This window comes from Pseudoliparis swirei, chromosome 19, assembly GCF_029220125.1.
Source record: "Pseudoliparis swirei isolate HS2019 ecotype Mariana Trench chromosome 19, NWPU_hadal_v1, whole genome shotgun sequence".
Classification (NCBI taxonomy): Eukaryota; Metazoa; Chordata; class Actinopteri; order Perciformes; family Liparidae; genus Pseudoliparis; species Pseudoliparis swirei.
In genome coordinates this window covers 13,406,707-13,420,989 of record NC_079406.1, presented here as the reverse complement: position 1 = coordinate 13,420,989, position 14,283 = coordinate 13,406,707, and positions in this window count along the sequence as shown.

Here is a 14,283-nt window from a genome sequence, read left to right as displayed (position 1 = left end):
TGCGCTCTGATCGCTCTTTTAATGAAGTATCGATACTAAAAATATGCTAAATCACATCGTTTTTAACGTACGGGTACTTTGTTAGTATCGCTACACCGTGCAGCGTGACGGCAGCAGATGTAGCGGACTAACATCCAAGCTAACCTAACTTCCCAAACGCTGTGGACATCTGAACGCTGATTGGCCGAGACGCGACACGTCCCATCAAAGATGTTCTATTGCAAAGAGCACCACTCCACATTTTCTCCGCGTCTCACTGCAATCTCAACGGCAGCGGGCCAGGTGAAAAAAATAATAAATCGGAACGCGTCTCTGGTATTGTTCAGGGGGCCGGTCCACATGGGGAGGCGGGCCGGATCCGGCCCGCGGGCCGTAGTTTGGGGACCACTGGTATAGAGCATCACAGAGTTTGGTAATGCAACTGCTGGGTCTCGGACCAGAAAGCACCACAGAGGGTACTGAGAACTGCCCACAGCCTCTGGGAGGCGCTGCAGCACTCTCCGCTCCAGGACCAGCTTCTTCCCCTTCGATTAAGACCAAGTATTCTTTCCCATATTACCGTATCTTTTTAAGAGCTTCATGTGAACTGGAGCCAGATTGTGTTAGTGCACCTTTAACTCCCCCGCTGTCCTCTTTGGCCTCTCAGGTGAACTAGTTTGGGTCTTTGGTTGTTTAAAAAAGCAAACCTTACTGTAAAACTAAAGAGGTGTTCTGGTCTGGAAATTGTTTGTCTTTTAATACAAGACAAATATCTGCTTGCATTCTATCTGTCTGCTTATTTATTTTCTGATCTATGACTGTAGTCTTGCTGTAGTCTTTATATGTAATGTTGATGTTTTCATGTAACTATACCCTTTTTATACTATGGTTGTTTATACCATGTGATGATATTTTCTTTACTATGAAAACGGTGTTACTATTTGACTAAACAATCCCAACCCAATGACAGCTTTATGTTTCCTGAGCTGTTACATGGTTTCAGAATCTACGTTGAGTGCAATGCATTGAGTTTGTTTTCGCATGTTTTCTTTTACCTGCTGGGTTGATATGTACAGTTTTGCAAAAAAGATTATCTGTGGTACCAACACTTGCATTTGTGTTTTCCATGTTTTATCATATTTGGAGAATCATAATGATCCTCAATTTGAATGACCAATTTCAACTAGCTAAAGTGTTTTCCAACAGCGTGTAACGTACTGACATTTCATCCAGCGCTTTGCTGTCAGCAGCTCTTCATATCTAAGTAAAATCTGTCCGCTCATCTCGAGCTCGAAATGGTGCAGAAGTAATGTTTCCTCGGCACCTACAGCCATGAGACGAGGGAACGAGAAGATGATTAGATAAAGAATTCAAGTAAAGAATAATGACACAAACAGACCAGTCAGCAGTTGTAAAGTCTAACTCATTTTATGTATCTTTAACTAAAAAACACTGCATGAGAACATCCCTGTCAATCAAGTCCAGTTTTGGATTCCAGCTCCATTTAAATAAGAACTTTCAGCACACACGTCGCTTCTGTCTGTCTGGCTGTGATTCCAATGCAGATATACAAACAGACAGATGGAGAGAGTTCTCTTCAGTCTGAGCACGTTGCTTTTTTTGGTTCCCTCTCTTCCGAAAGACTCTTGAGTTGGTTGGCGCCACTGGTTAGACGGGGAATTTGACTATTATTTCCAAAGAAGAGTATGTTTTGCACTACAAACTACTTTATTTAGACACCTGAACAGGATATCTTTTACAAGACACACATTTTTTAAACCACTTTCCCACACGGTGACAACTGAAACATTTAATGGTGATATCATACTGAGCAATTAAGAAAACATTGAATTGTGTCATGAGTTTGTAATCAATGGCCCCTAATTTACGGACGCTGAGACCAGCCTTTCCATTTAAAGTTGCCGATTGATTGATGGATTGTTGGTCATGAACTAATTGGTTGAAATTGGTTGACAATAGCTCACATAAGCGTATCATATTTAGATTTTAATAAAAAAATAGACCTTTGCATACATTTGTTAGAAAGAGGCAGATATGGGATCTGAAAGGATAACAAAGTTTTTCTTCATTTCATTTAAAAAACAGGGTTCCTCATTATTTCCTTAATTCGTAGACACAAACTATTAGTGCCATCCGCCCACTCAAGCTGCTTGATCATTTGAGAGGAGCGGAGCTGTGCTCACTGCTACCTCAAGAACATCATGTTATACAACGCAGCTCAGTGTTGTTTTCCTCTGCCCCATGCTGGGAAAGAGAGGAGACATTGTATTGTTTGTTGTTGCGATTTGTATCAATACTGATGCTGGTATATTGTTTTCACCTTATAAGTCTGTGTGTGAGTCATAATGGAAAAATGTTGTCTATAAGAAACCTTCTGTATAGAAACTACCAAAGAGGTGCTTTTGCGTTATTAGACAAGCTTTTATATAAGTGTCTGTCTGTGGAGAGATGTTGTTACTGGGATAGCATCACAATCATTCAAGATGCACTCATGAATATGTACAGGTGAGAAATTGAAATAAAAAATTTAGGCAGAATTTGAAGCTGGGTGTACTCCAAGTGAGGTCGCCAGATTGAACAGGGTTTGTAGAGGGGTCGTGGCCAAGGGTCAAGTCTTTCTTATTTTTGATGTCTTGAAAGGTAAATGCAATCTTATCTAATTGCAGAGCCCTTTGCACTCAGCCATGGGCATGGTTTGTCTGCTATTGGATTTTAATGTTATTTTTATAACAGATTTACTACATCTGCTGCATCTTTTTGTAAACTGGAAGCAAAGCACATTTAGAGTTTACAAGCAAGGTGCAACTGATCTGGTGGGTCATGATGTACAGGCACCTGAGGGCAGTGTACCTGTGTTTGCATATTGTTTATCTCTTAGTCTTGTGTGTCACCTGACAGTGTCGATTCCCTACATGTTACCTTTTTATAATAGTTTCTCGCTGTGTATTCGGAGTTGGGTATCACAGTCATCTAAACGTTTCCCTAGTTCAGTTGATGTCATGCTCGACAACAAAAAATCAGATTAATGAAAAAAGTACACACAAAAAACAACCTGCTGCTCTCTAAACTATTGTCTTTACTTTTTTATCTTAGGTTATTAACTTTAAAATCGCACAAGTGTTGTTGTATAGGAGCCTATGTTGTATGCTATGCAGAGGATGTGTAATTATTCTAGGAATTTGGGGGTTTTAGTTATCCAAAAAGAGTTTACATTCTATAATTAAAAACCTACACACATTAGAAAGTAAAAGAAAGACATTTACACTTTTATTTATCCACATGCGGAAATTCAAACACGCTCCCCACTGAGCTACAGCTGATCAATACAAGTTATTTGTTTTGTAAAATGAATCAAGTATTTTTTATCAATAAGCATAGGATATTTCTTTATTCCCTACAGTGTAAAGAAAGCAGCCTCTTGACCTACATTTTGTAAACTATTATACTATTATTCGTCTATAGTTATATGGGCGACTTTGAATTTCTATATATAAAAGTTAAAGAAATATTGGTCAATGTTTGGTTATTATCACATTATCACAAAACAGCAATAACAGCTTATTTAAAACAATAAACGGAACTGGAAAATATTGTAAAATAAAAGTTCAGCTTCAGCAATCAGTGCACATAGAAGTATAGACGTCGACATTATATCAATATCGTGACACTATAGTCTTACATTTTAGATATTGTTATGTCGTGACGTGGCATAAGTGTTGTTTTTCCTGAACTGTATTACAACCTGTGTGTGTGTGTGCAGAACAGAGCAGGGCATTTCACAATTTAAATCATCATGTCCAATTATATTTAAGAGGCACCTAGAGTCTGATCAAGATATACTTTTTTATTCCATCCATTTGTGCAGGCAGTGAGCCAGAGGACGGCTCTGCAGGTGTCAGTGTATGTACCGTAGTAGTGAGAGACTTTCAATGAAATGAATGTGCTGTCATCTTGGTGCTTCATATATGTATATATATGTATATACATATATATATATCTCTCAAAACATGTTTCCCAGTGTTTGGAAGTCGGCTGCTGTTATTCCAGTATTCAAAGAAGGAGATCGCCTTTCTACCTCTAATTACAGACCAATCAGTATCCTGCCTACAATATCAAAGGTTGCAGAAAAGTTGGTAGCTGAGCAAATGATCTGCCATTTGAAAAACAGTCCCTTTGCCCTTCATCCAATGCAATTCGGCTTTAGAGCCAATTATTCCACTGAGACGGCCACCTGTTTCTTCACTGAAAAAAATCAAAATTCTACTGGACAAAGGGGGTGTTGTTGGAGTTGTGTATCTTGATCTCAAGAAGGCATTTGACACTGTAAATCATAGTATTCTTTTGTCTAAATTGCACAGTTACAACTTCTCCTCAGGTACACTTAAATGGATGGAATCATATTTGCTAAATAGGTCACAGTCTGTCCAAATTCAAAAACATCAATCCGCTGCCCTCCGCTTGTCCACAGGTGTCCCACAAGGATCTGTCCTGGGCCCATTATTATTTTCCTTATATATTAATGATCTGCCATCAGTTTGTCCTCATTCCAATATTCAAATGTATGCTGATGACACTGTCATTTATTTGCATGGCAGCAATTTGGGAGATGTAGCAAAAGAACTCACTACATCCATGGCTAATGTGACTACTTGGTTAACGCAATGTTGTTTACAACTCAATATATCCAAAACTGTGTGTATGTTTTTTACCAAAAGAAACTCTGATAGTGTAGAACCGGATGTTTTTGTATCTGGGGAGAGGCTAAAGGTTGTATCTGAATACAAGTACCTGGGAGTACTTTGATTCTAATTTGTCTTTCAAATCACAGGTGCAAAAAGTTTGTAATCGGGTAAAATACAATCTATCCAATTTCCGATTCTCGCGCAACTACATGTCAACAGAGGCAGCTAAAACATTCATGCATTCAATGGTTATTTCCCACATGACCTACTGTTTAACAACCTGGTCACATGCTAGTGCCACTACGCTCAAACCATTACAGTCATTATACAAGCGGACGCTCAAAACTCTTGATAAAAAAAAAGTTCTGTCACATCATTGTCCTATACTAAAAAAATACAACTTGCTTAGTTGGGATAACTTGATTAAATATGTGCACGTCTGTCTGATGTACAAAATCATACATGGATTGACCTCTCTTCCTCTCAAACAATTTGTCACCACACGAACTGGATATCGGCTCACAAGAGGAGCAGCGAGAGGGGATTGTATCATCCCTCTCAGGAAAAGTGCTTTCAGTCATGCTGCTTTCTCAGTACAAGCAGCAGTTGACTGGAACTACATTCCAGTATCTATCAGAGAGCTACAATCATTCAACTCTTTTAAAGCAGAAACAAAGAAATGGTACATTACTACCCAGCTCTGTCAGCACTAGACTGTAACGGCTCCTCCCTCCTCCATCTGCCCAGGTTGGACTTTCATTTTTTCTGTCTGTCAGTTGTTGTCTGTCTGTTGTCCGGTCTCTGTATGTCTTGACTTGCTGGTCGGCCGTTTGCTCCACCTGCGTGTCTTCTCTTGTCGTTCACCTGTTTGCAGTTATATGTCACATTTAGTCTGTAAGCTTTTACGTTGTATCTCTGACATTATGTTTTTATTCTGTCCATTTTAACATTGTTCTCCCTTATTTTATTTGCTTTATCTGTAGATTGTATTTGTAATCTTATGTTTTTAGGTTTGTTCTTAACATCAGCAACATTGGGACTACAGATGAAAAATAGCCTCTTGGCTAACTCTGGCACATTTACTGCAAAGTTTTTATCAATGTGCACTGTCCCTTATTAAATAAACCATTATTAAAAAAAAGAAAAAAGGGCGGTGGTGGAGGAGGTCAGAGATTGCCATGACCATCGGGAGTCATTCCCTGTTTGCAGTGAGCTCTGAACAGCCACTGTGACGACGTGTGAAACTCAACAGACACTGACAAAGAGCAGCCTCACTGGTAAATGTGTACACGCTGTGGGTCTGAGGCCTGGTGAATAATGGTGAATTATCAATTTCACACATACTCATGATGACATGCTCTGAAAACACTCTCCCTCTTCTTCTCTCCTCTCTTCGTCTCTCCTCTCATGCCTTCCTCACCCTCTTCTCCTAACCCGTGCTCCCCTCACTCATCCTGGGTTAAGGTTGGTGCACAATGAGCAGAATTAATACATTTTAATTGACAGCTTCCTGTTGCACTGTGGCCTGGTTATGTGCAATGGGTAATGCATTGGAACCTACCTGGTTTGATTTCCAATGAGAAATGACACTAATGGTGTGTGTGTGTGTGTGTGTTTGTGTCTCTGTACACATGCATATGCTCACCTAACCCAGCTTCAAATGTCCACCAGATGACAGCTTGCATGTCACAGTCTGTTTGTGGACTCATTCGGCTTTGATTGGTCACTTCAGTGAGCTGCAGTCGCTTTGTGTCTGAAATGGATCAGTTTACCCAATCATAATCCAAATGACTGGAAAACAAAGCTCATGAATACGCTCACATTGAAGTGAGGCATTTATCTGATGTCCATCAGCAAGTGAATCCTAGGATAACATATGTGTTATTATGTTGGAATGACTTAGGTAAGATAAGAAGAAGGGGGAAATGTAATTGATATAGGGAACAGATATTGGGAGACAGTTTTTCCATTTTCTCTTAAAACGGTGCAAGAAAAAAACAGTTGTGATCCAGATTTATGTGAAATTGAATTGTCAAAATCTCTACAACACATCCCACTACTGGGTTGTAGCTCAACTAAAGGCAGAGATAAATAGGTGGATTTGCATAAACCAAAACCATAAAATATGAATGTGAGTTAGACAGGTTGACAGGCAGGAAGCAGCCTGGCTCATTTCCCTTCAGGACACCATGACATCACTGGTGGGTGTTGGTTTCAGGTAAGACATATCACACTTCAGACAAAACCACACTATATCCAGGGTGTAATCTGAGGTCCAACTGATTTCACATAATGTAGCTTTCTGTTATGGATGTTGTATTTGTTTGCAGGTTTTGAGAAAAGCAGTTTCATGAGTCTTGCTTGAAGTGGGTAATAATGGGGCGCTCCTTCACCAACCTGGGCACCGGCTGATGGCAGCTGATGATCAGCACCTCAGACTGATTGCACCAGCGTGTCATCGGTAAGCCACAAGTCGCTCTGCATGCTGACATTACAAAACCCGAGTCTGTGTTTCTCAGACCCACACAAATGCTCAGTTTAGGTCCATCTAATCAAGCAGTAGGGTGGACATACTGTGATCAGATTATTTGTATCAAGTTTGGTTTATTCTAGAATCATCCCTCTCACCTTTACGTGTTAGTTGAAATGAAAAAAGGATTTTGTTGTGAAATAGGTGGTGAGATTGAAGGGTTTTTGTTTTGGGGGAAGGGGGGGGGGACGGGCGTTTTTTGGATGGGAGGGGGAGTGGGTGACGGAGAGGTGGTGGAGTGGTGTTTTTCGCAAATCAACGTGTTTGTCTCGATGGGCAGCGGCAAGATGTCTTCAGCGTTTGTCAAGATCAGCGTAGCGTTGTTAGCAGCTGTTGAATGTTGATCTGTTCGCCTGCTGTGTGGACTTAACGGTGGCTGGATCGTTAACAAAGTACTGTCGATACATATTTAGATTGATTAAGCATATAAAGAGCGATCACTTCATTAAAAGAGCGATCAGCGCACGCGCTGCTCCGCACAGCTGCGCGTGCGCACACTACGCGAGTGCTAAAATTAAAAAAAAAAAAATTGCCGTTAAAAGAAAAATTTTTAAAAAAAAAAATTAAATCTGTTTTAAGTTCTGTGTTAAGTTCTGTCTCTCTATGTTCTGTCTCTGCCTCTGTAACTCACTATCTCTCTATCCCTGATAATGATAAAGTATCATATGATGTAATCATGTTCATTCATAATATCATTAATATCTAATATAATAATACTAATTTGTATATTAATAAAAAGTTTAAAAAGTGTGAAAAGTTTAAATATTTATATATTATTATATATTATTTATTACTATATATAATTTATTTATACTAGGATTATTATATGGTACTGTATATTATATATGTATGGTTATGTATTATATATATGTATAGATTCAAACTAGATGTCATGGTGGGCCAAATGTGGCCGTCATTTGCATGTTTGGTCATCATCATTCTGTCATCCTATGTATCTTTCTTGTTTCCTTAATATTGTTTTTTTGTAATATTTACTAAAGGGAATATTACTAAATAGTTGTTGTGCTGAACTCTGTGCTTTTCACTCTCAACTCTTCTCATTAAAAACATTCTTTATTAAAAATTATTTGTCATATTTAGGTCTCAGCTTGTCATTCAGGTTAGTGTCATTCAGGGGTGCAAACCCCCCCCAGCCCCCACACCACCAAACCACCACAGCCCCAGACCAGTGGAGAACCAGAGCCCCAGACCACCCAGACCCCAGACCAGTAGACCCCCACCCCAACCACCAGAGGAGAACCACCTGTCTCAAGAACCAAACCTGTCTCAAAAAAAAAGCTTTTAACAAACTTAATGTAATTATGTTTGTTTGATCTTCGATAAAGTAATGTAATATAAAATAAATATAATTTAATAAATAAATGTATTATAAATAATTATACATCTATATTTAATATAGAACTATAAAGGAATAAGAAAAATAAATAATTAATTTTATTAATAAATATATATATATTTATATATATATTATATATTATTATATATATACTAAATAAACAAAAATAAACAACAAAAACAGTTGACAGTAGTTGTACTAGATAGTTAGTTATATTTAGTTTGTACGTGTTAGTGACAACGGCCCTTTGATGGCAGCGATGAGCCTCGGTGAAATGTGTGTGGACAGTGTGACACACCCTGATGAGCAGAAACCAGGCAGAGGCAGAACAGACTCACAGAACAGAGGAGACTCAGCAGAGCAGACAGGAAGACTTTGAAGACTTCAAAAAAAAAAAGTTGGTTCATGAATGACTATATTATTATATATATATATTTATTATTATAGGCCCACTGACTTTGGTGTCAGAATGGAGGAACTATAGATTATCATACAACGTCAACATCGATGTTCACCAGTCACACCAGCACCTATCCTTCTTTCCTTTTTTTTCCCCTGACCCGTTTTCATGCCTGTAGAATATACATATATAAATGGCTTACAATATGTTGTGGACACACTTCGACTGAGGCTGAGACTCTCTGAATGTTTATGTAAAGCTTACAAGTGCAAACAAACACAGTTCAATCAGAAGACAGGTCAGATCAAGAAAAGATCATTATTATAGAATCTTGACAGATTCGTTGGCGATTGGACTCAAGATAAATCCCCCTGTGGAGTCCAGACCTGATGGTGGTGCTGATGGTGATGGTGGTCGTGGTGCTGATGAGGCTGATAGAATGATGAGTTGATGAAGCTGATGGATCTGTGAAGACTTGGTGGAGATGGGGAGGTGGAGGAGTGTGTAACAGCAACATGAATTACCTGAAAGTATAGAGACAGTCAAATTGAAAAGAGACAGTAGCAAGATGATTGGCTAACCATGTCATTGCTTCCTTGTGCTCATTGGATAGAGGAGACCAGCTGATCTAAACAGCTGGTGTCATGATTGACATAATGAGTGAGCCTGCCTGAGGAATAAATGGTCTGAATTTACGCTAGAGCTTGATTTAGAATTAGCTGGTGACTTGAACATTTAGATGGTAAAGATCCAGATATTCTTATAAATATTGGACTTTATTGAAGATTAATCAGGTGAACTGAAACACAGCTTCAAATGAATAGTGGTAATGCCACTCTGGGTCTGCTGGGTGTTTAAATATGCAACTTTTTGTCAAATAAAAAACACTTCTTGACAAGAATACTTATGTGGTTGATGTATTTAAAAGTAACTTAACGCCAGTCTTCTTTTGGGTGAAAAACTTGAAGTATGTTGCATCACATTCTAACATCCCTGTTGGGTGTGGTCTCAGCTGGGACATTACTGATCTTAACCCAACTGACACCATCAATAAATGGAAACACTCAATGGCAACAGATCAGTAGTCAGTAGGAACAAGATCTCCTGATGGGGTTGGTGTCCTCTTTAGAGTCCAGAAGCACAACAGAAGGAACTCTCATGAGTCTCTGAGCGGCTGCATCTCCATCCAGCCCCGTCCGCATGAGCACTGAGGTCAAACTGACATGTTCTGCAGCTAAACCCATGTTTAACATCAGTGAGGGAGTATAGCTGCGGTTGCCATGACTTTGTCTTCGTGAAGTCAGTGGAGGAACATTGGACACATACCGTAAACAGGTCGTGACGATGCCATGTTCTGAGCATCATCACTGATGGCGGCTGTATCTTTTGCCAAATGATGTAACTGTTTGCTTAAGTTGTTACTTTTATATCACATCTTTTTTTATACTTGTGACATTTTTCAAGAAAGACATGAGAACCCTTTCCTTCAAATCCAATACTTAAATCTAAGTGAGAAATAAGTGTCATCTCATCAGCCTCAGTGATTTTGCTAATGAGAAGACGACCGTGTTACTGAACGAGTCGCGAGGTATCACGGTGTGTGTTCCTGTTATAAGAATGAACCCAGAGGAGAGGAGTACGTTAACTGTGCAGCAAAATGGCAAAGTGTTATCCCCAGAAAACACAGTGACTCAGCACTGTCAACGTTAATGTCTGACAATGTTACGTTGAACTAACTGTTGTGAAGACTTATTTATGCAGAGCTGCAGGATTGACTCAATCTTTGTGGCATACCGGTTGCATGAGACATGACTCAAGTAAGTTTAAATGAAACCAATGATCAAAACACAGTAAACAGCTTTTTGCTGCCAAATAAGAAAATAAATGTCATATGCGATTTAAATAAATGATATCCTCTTCGGAAGAAGAACAGCAGAGGCTTAACACCTGACTCCCAATCGGTCATGCAATATGACACACTCAAATGATGATTTAAATTGTGAAAATACACACACACACACATACACCCCCCCCCCCCCCACACTTATCTATATTAATTTTACAATCACTGACAGCTATAACGAAGGATGTACATTCTACATAATGAGCTCCAAGTTTAAATGTAATTTTTTTCTTTTCTTGTAGTGGTAAAAAAGAAATGTGTTAAAAAATGTGAACAACAGACTAACAAGTATTAGATCTTCAATAGAGGAGGAGATACACGTTATGTCTCTCCTTTTAAATTTGATATTTGATCTCATACATCCAGCAATTAAGCATGACTTAAGTTACATTCATATCTTTAAACACTGTGGCTCAGTGGTTAGCACCTTAACGAAGAACTGTTTCCTCTGAATACTTATATAATATTTTCTTTTCTCTAAAATACTGTCCTTGAAGCCCCTTTGATTGGTATTTCTATAGTAACAACCTATTGCATTCAAGCTGCCCAGCACCATACACATACAAACATTAGCAACTATATGTTTGCTGATGGTGGAGACCATAAAGAGTAAAAGACGATTTAATCATCTATTGCACTTTAATGTGTTCCACTCTCTGACTTATATGTCCAGCTTACTACATTAAAATACTACCTGCCCCCAGAAGTGCTGCGTGGTACTTTGATTACACAGGCATTCATTTAGCCGTGAGCAATACATTAGTCTGACTAACCGGATGTAGGCTGTAGGTATCAGCTGCTGCTGGCCGTGTATTTCAGGCAGCATTCTGTGCTATCTAATTAGCAAGGACAGTGGCGCTGCATTCTGGGCTCAATTCCGACTAAGACATTTGTGATTGTTGGAATGAATTACACAGAAGCCAGGTGTTTTTTTTCTCCTCATGCCAGAATGATAATATGAGGAGATAGACAAAGGTGAGACTACAAATTCATAAAGACAAAGGTTTTGCAACTCCAATGTGATACAGGGACCACCTCACGACAGTAAAGAAGGACACTTATCAATGGTAGGTGTTATTATTTTCAATGGTACATGTCCCCAAACACAATTCAGCAGTAAGCCTGGAGCTTTCTGTTCATAGTTGTCCTTGTTGCCCTGTTTGTGATCCAGCCTTCCCTCTAACCTCAGAAGACACCAAGAGGATTTAATTCATATTTTTCCCATGACACAAATACACAGCAGACATACTCTGAACTGTGTGAACTGTACACACTTGACACTGGATGGTAGCCCAGAAGCTGCTGCAGCATTATCATGTCCGTTTGGGAGAGTTGCCTCGACGAGGAGGAGGAGGAGGCGGCTTGCTGCATCCCGATGTAAACCTGCCGGCTCCACCAGCTGCTTTGTGTCTCTGCTCGCTTCCACTTCCCACACCACCAAGTGCAGTTAGAGCTGATGTTCTCACTGTGAGATGGACTGAGATGTATTTGTTTATGAACAGAATAGCTGCACGGTTGATTGTTTCTGTGCGCACATGACTTTTATAAACTATGTATACTCAAAGTAGCATTTTTATGTTGATCTGTTTTCACGTCTGTCCACTTTAGCTTCATCCTCCTATATGACACTTCTGTCTGTGCAGCTTAGCTGCTGTCTGTTTCAACCAGCTCAGTAATCTGCAGGCGAGAATGGAACCAAACTGTCAAAACACAAAGAAGTGTTCCTTTTTTCAATGATTGTTAAATCCAAAGGTCACCGACATGTTTTTTATCTTTTCAGTTTTGAAGACCTTTTAAAAGAAATGTGAAAAGAACAAAGATAAAACTCCAGCACACACAATGATGAGAAAGGACCGCAGACTCACAAAAGTAAGACAAATGAGAGAGTGTAGGCTTTGAATCATGGTGCAGGTGCAGATTTATGGAGAGCTGAGGAAAAACGAGATGCCTCGCCAACATCAACCATAACCGAGTTACGAAATGCGAAATTGGGAAACAAGGACATGGCGAGCCTACCATCTTGCTGCTGTCTCAATTAAATATGTCTTTCTACCTTCAGTTCATTCATGTTGTTGTTACACACCCCTCCACCTCCTCATCTCCACCCAGTCTTCGCGGATCCATCAGCTTCATCATTCGGATCGGATCGGCGCAGACGGCCCTTAATAACAAATCTCCCCGTGGAGTCCAAGCGCCAAAGACTTCACCATTTCGGATCATCTGTTAACAATAAACTTTATCCGTTCTTCATCCAATTGGTTTCTCCCTATAGCTTCGGACAGGATAAATTATATACAGGAACATCTGGGGAAGCTATCAGTCTGATATGGAGTCCTGAAGGCAAGGATCCCCATATTTAGGAAGGGAAATTATGTTCTTGCTAAAGCAGAGCAACTTGCCACATATCACGTTTTATTCCACATAAAACTCTCCTTAATTGTAACACGACTGTACGTATTAATTAAAGACGACAGAGACAGAGCAGGTGATGTCTTTTTTAATAAAAAGAGGTATGCTACAGATTTTCAGCTGTTGTTGAACTTTCATGCAGTTATCATTGACAGCACCCTGCTAACTGATCACAGTGTGTGTGAGTGTGCGTGTGTGTCTGTGTGTGAGAGAAAAATAAGAAAGAGATAACTCTTTAACATAACAGAACCACAAATAATCCAGGTTTGGATATTTTACTCCAAGTCTAAATGCATACCATAATGTTTTTCCCATTTTTTCCCCATTTATTTATTTAAACAGGGACCGTACACATCAATCAACCCAGGGGTAAATGTGTCAGTCTTAGCTAAGACTACATTTCTACCGTATTCCCTGTGGCCAGATATTACAAGCCATCACTAAGGGAGAAAATGGTTATCACAAAAACATCATAAAAAGCAATAAACATACAGGTTACGATCAAATAGAGGCCTCATCATAAAATCATAAAAAACATTTAAAAAAGTAATAAACATACACACAATCACTGAGGAGGGTATCACGATTCATGCTCACAGATCTGATTGCTCATAAGCCAGTTGTTCAGGCCGTGTTTAAAAGAGTGATATGTTTTGCTCGTGCGTATATGCAGAGGCAGAGCATTCCAGAGGTGTCCTGCTTTCACTGAGAATGCAGACTGGCTAAAGCTGCTTTTCCTAAATGGGATGATACAGTCACCTCTCCCGACAGATCTAGTTTGTCTACTACTCTGCGTGTTTTGTTTGATAAATTCACCAAGTGGGAGTCGAGCCATATCATGAAGAACTTTAAAAACAAGCCACATATTGGAGAATTTAGTGAGGTTATCCCGGCTCCTGTTTAGTTAGAATTGTGATAACTCCTGGGCTTTTTATCATATATTTTAAGAGCCTGCTGATGAAGGATTTCAATTGATTTTAGAATTATCTCTTATTTACTTGA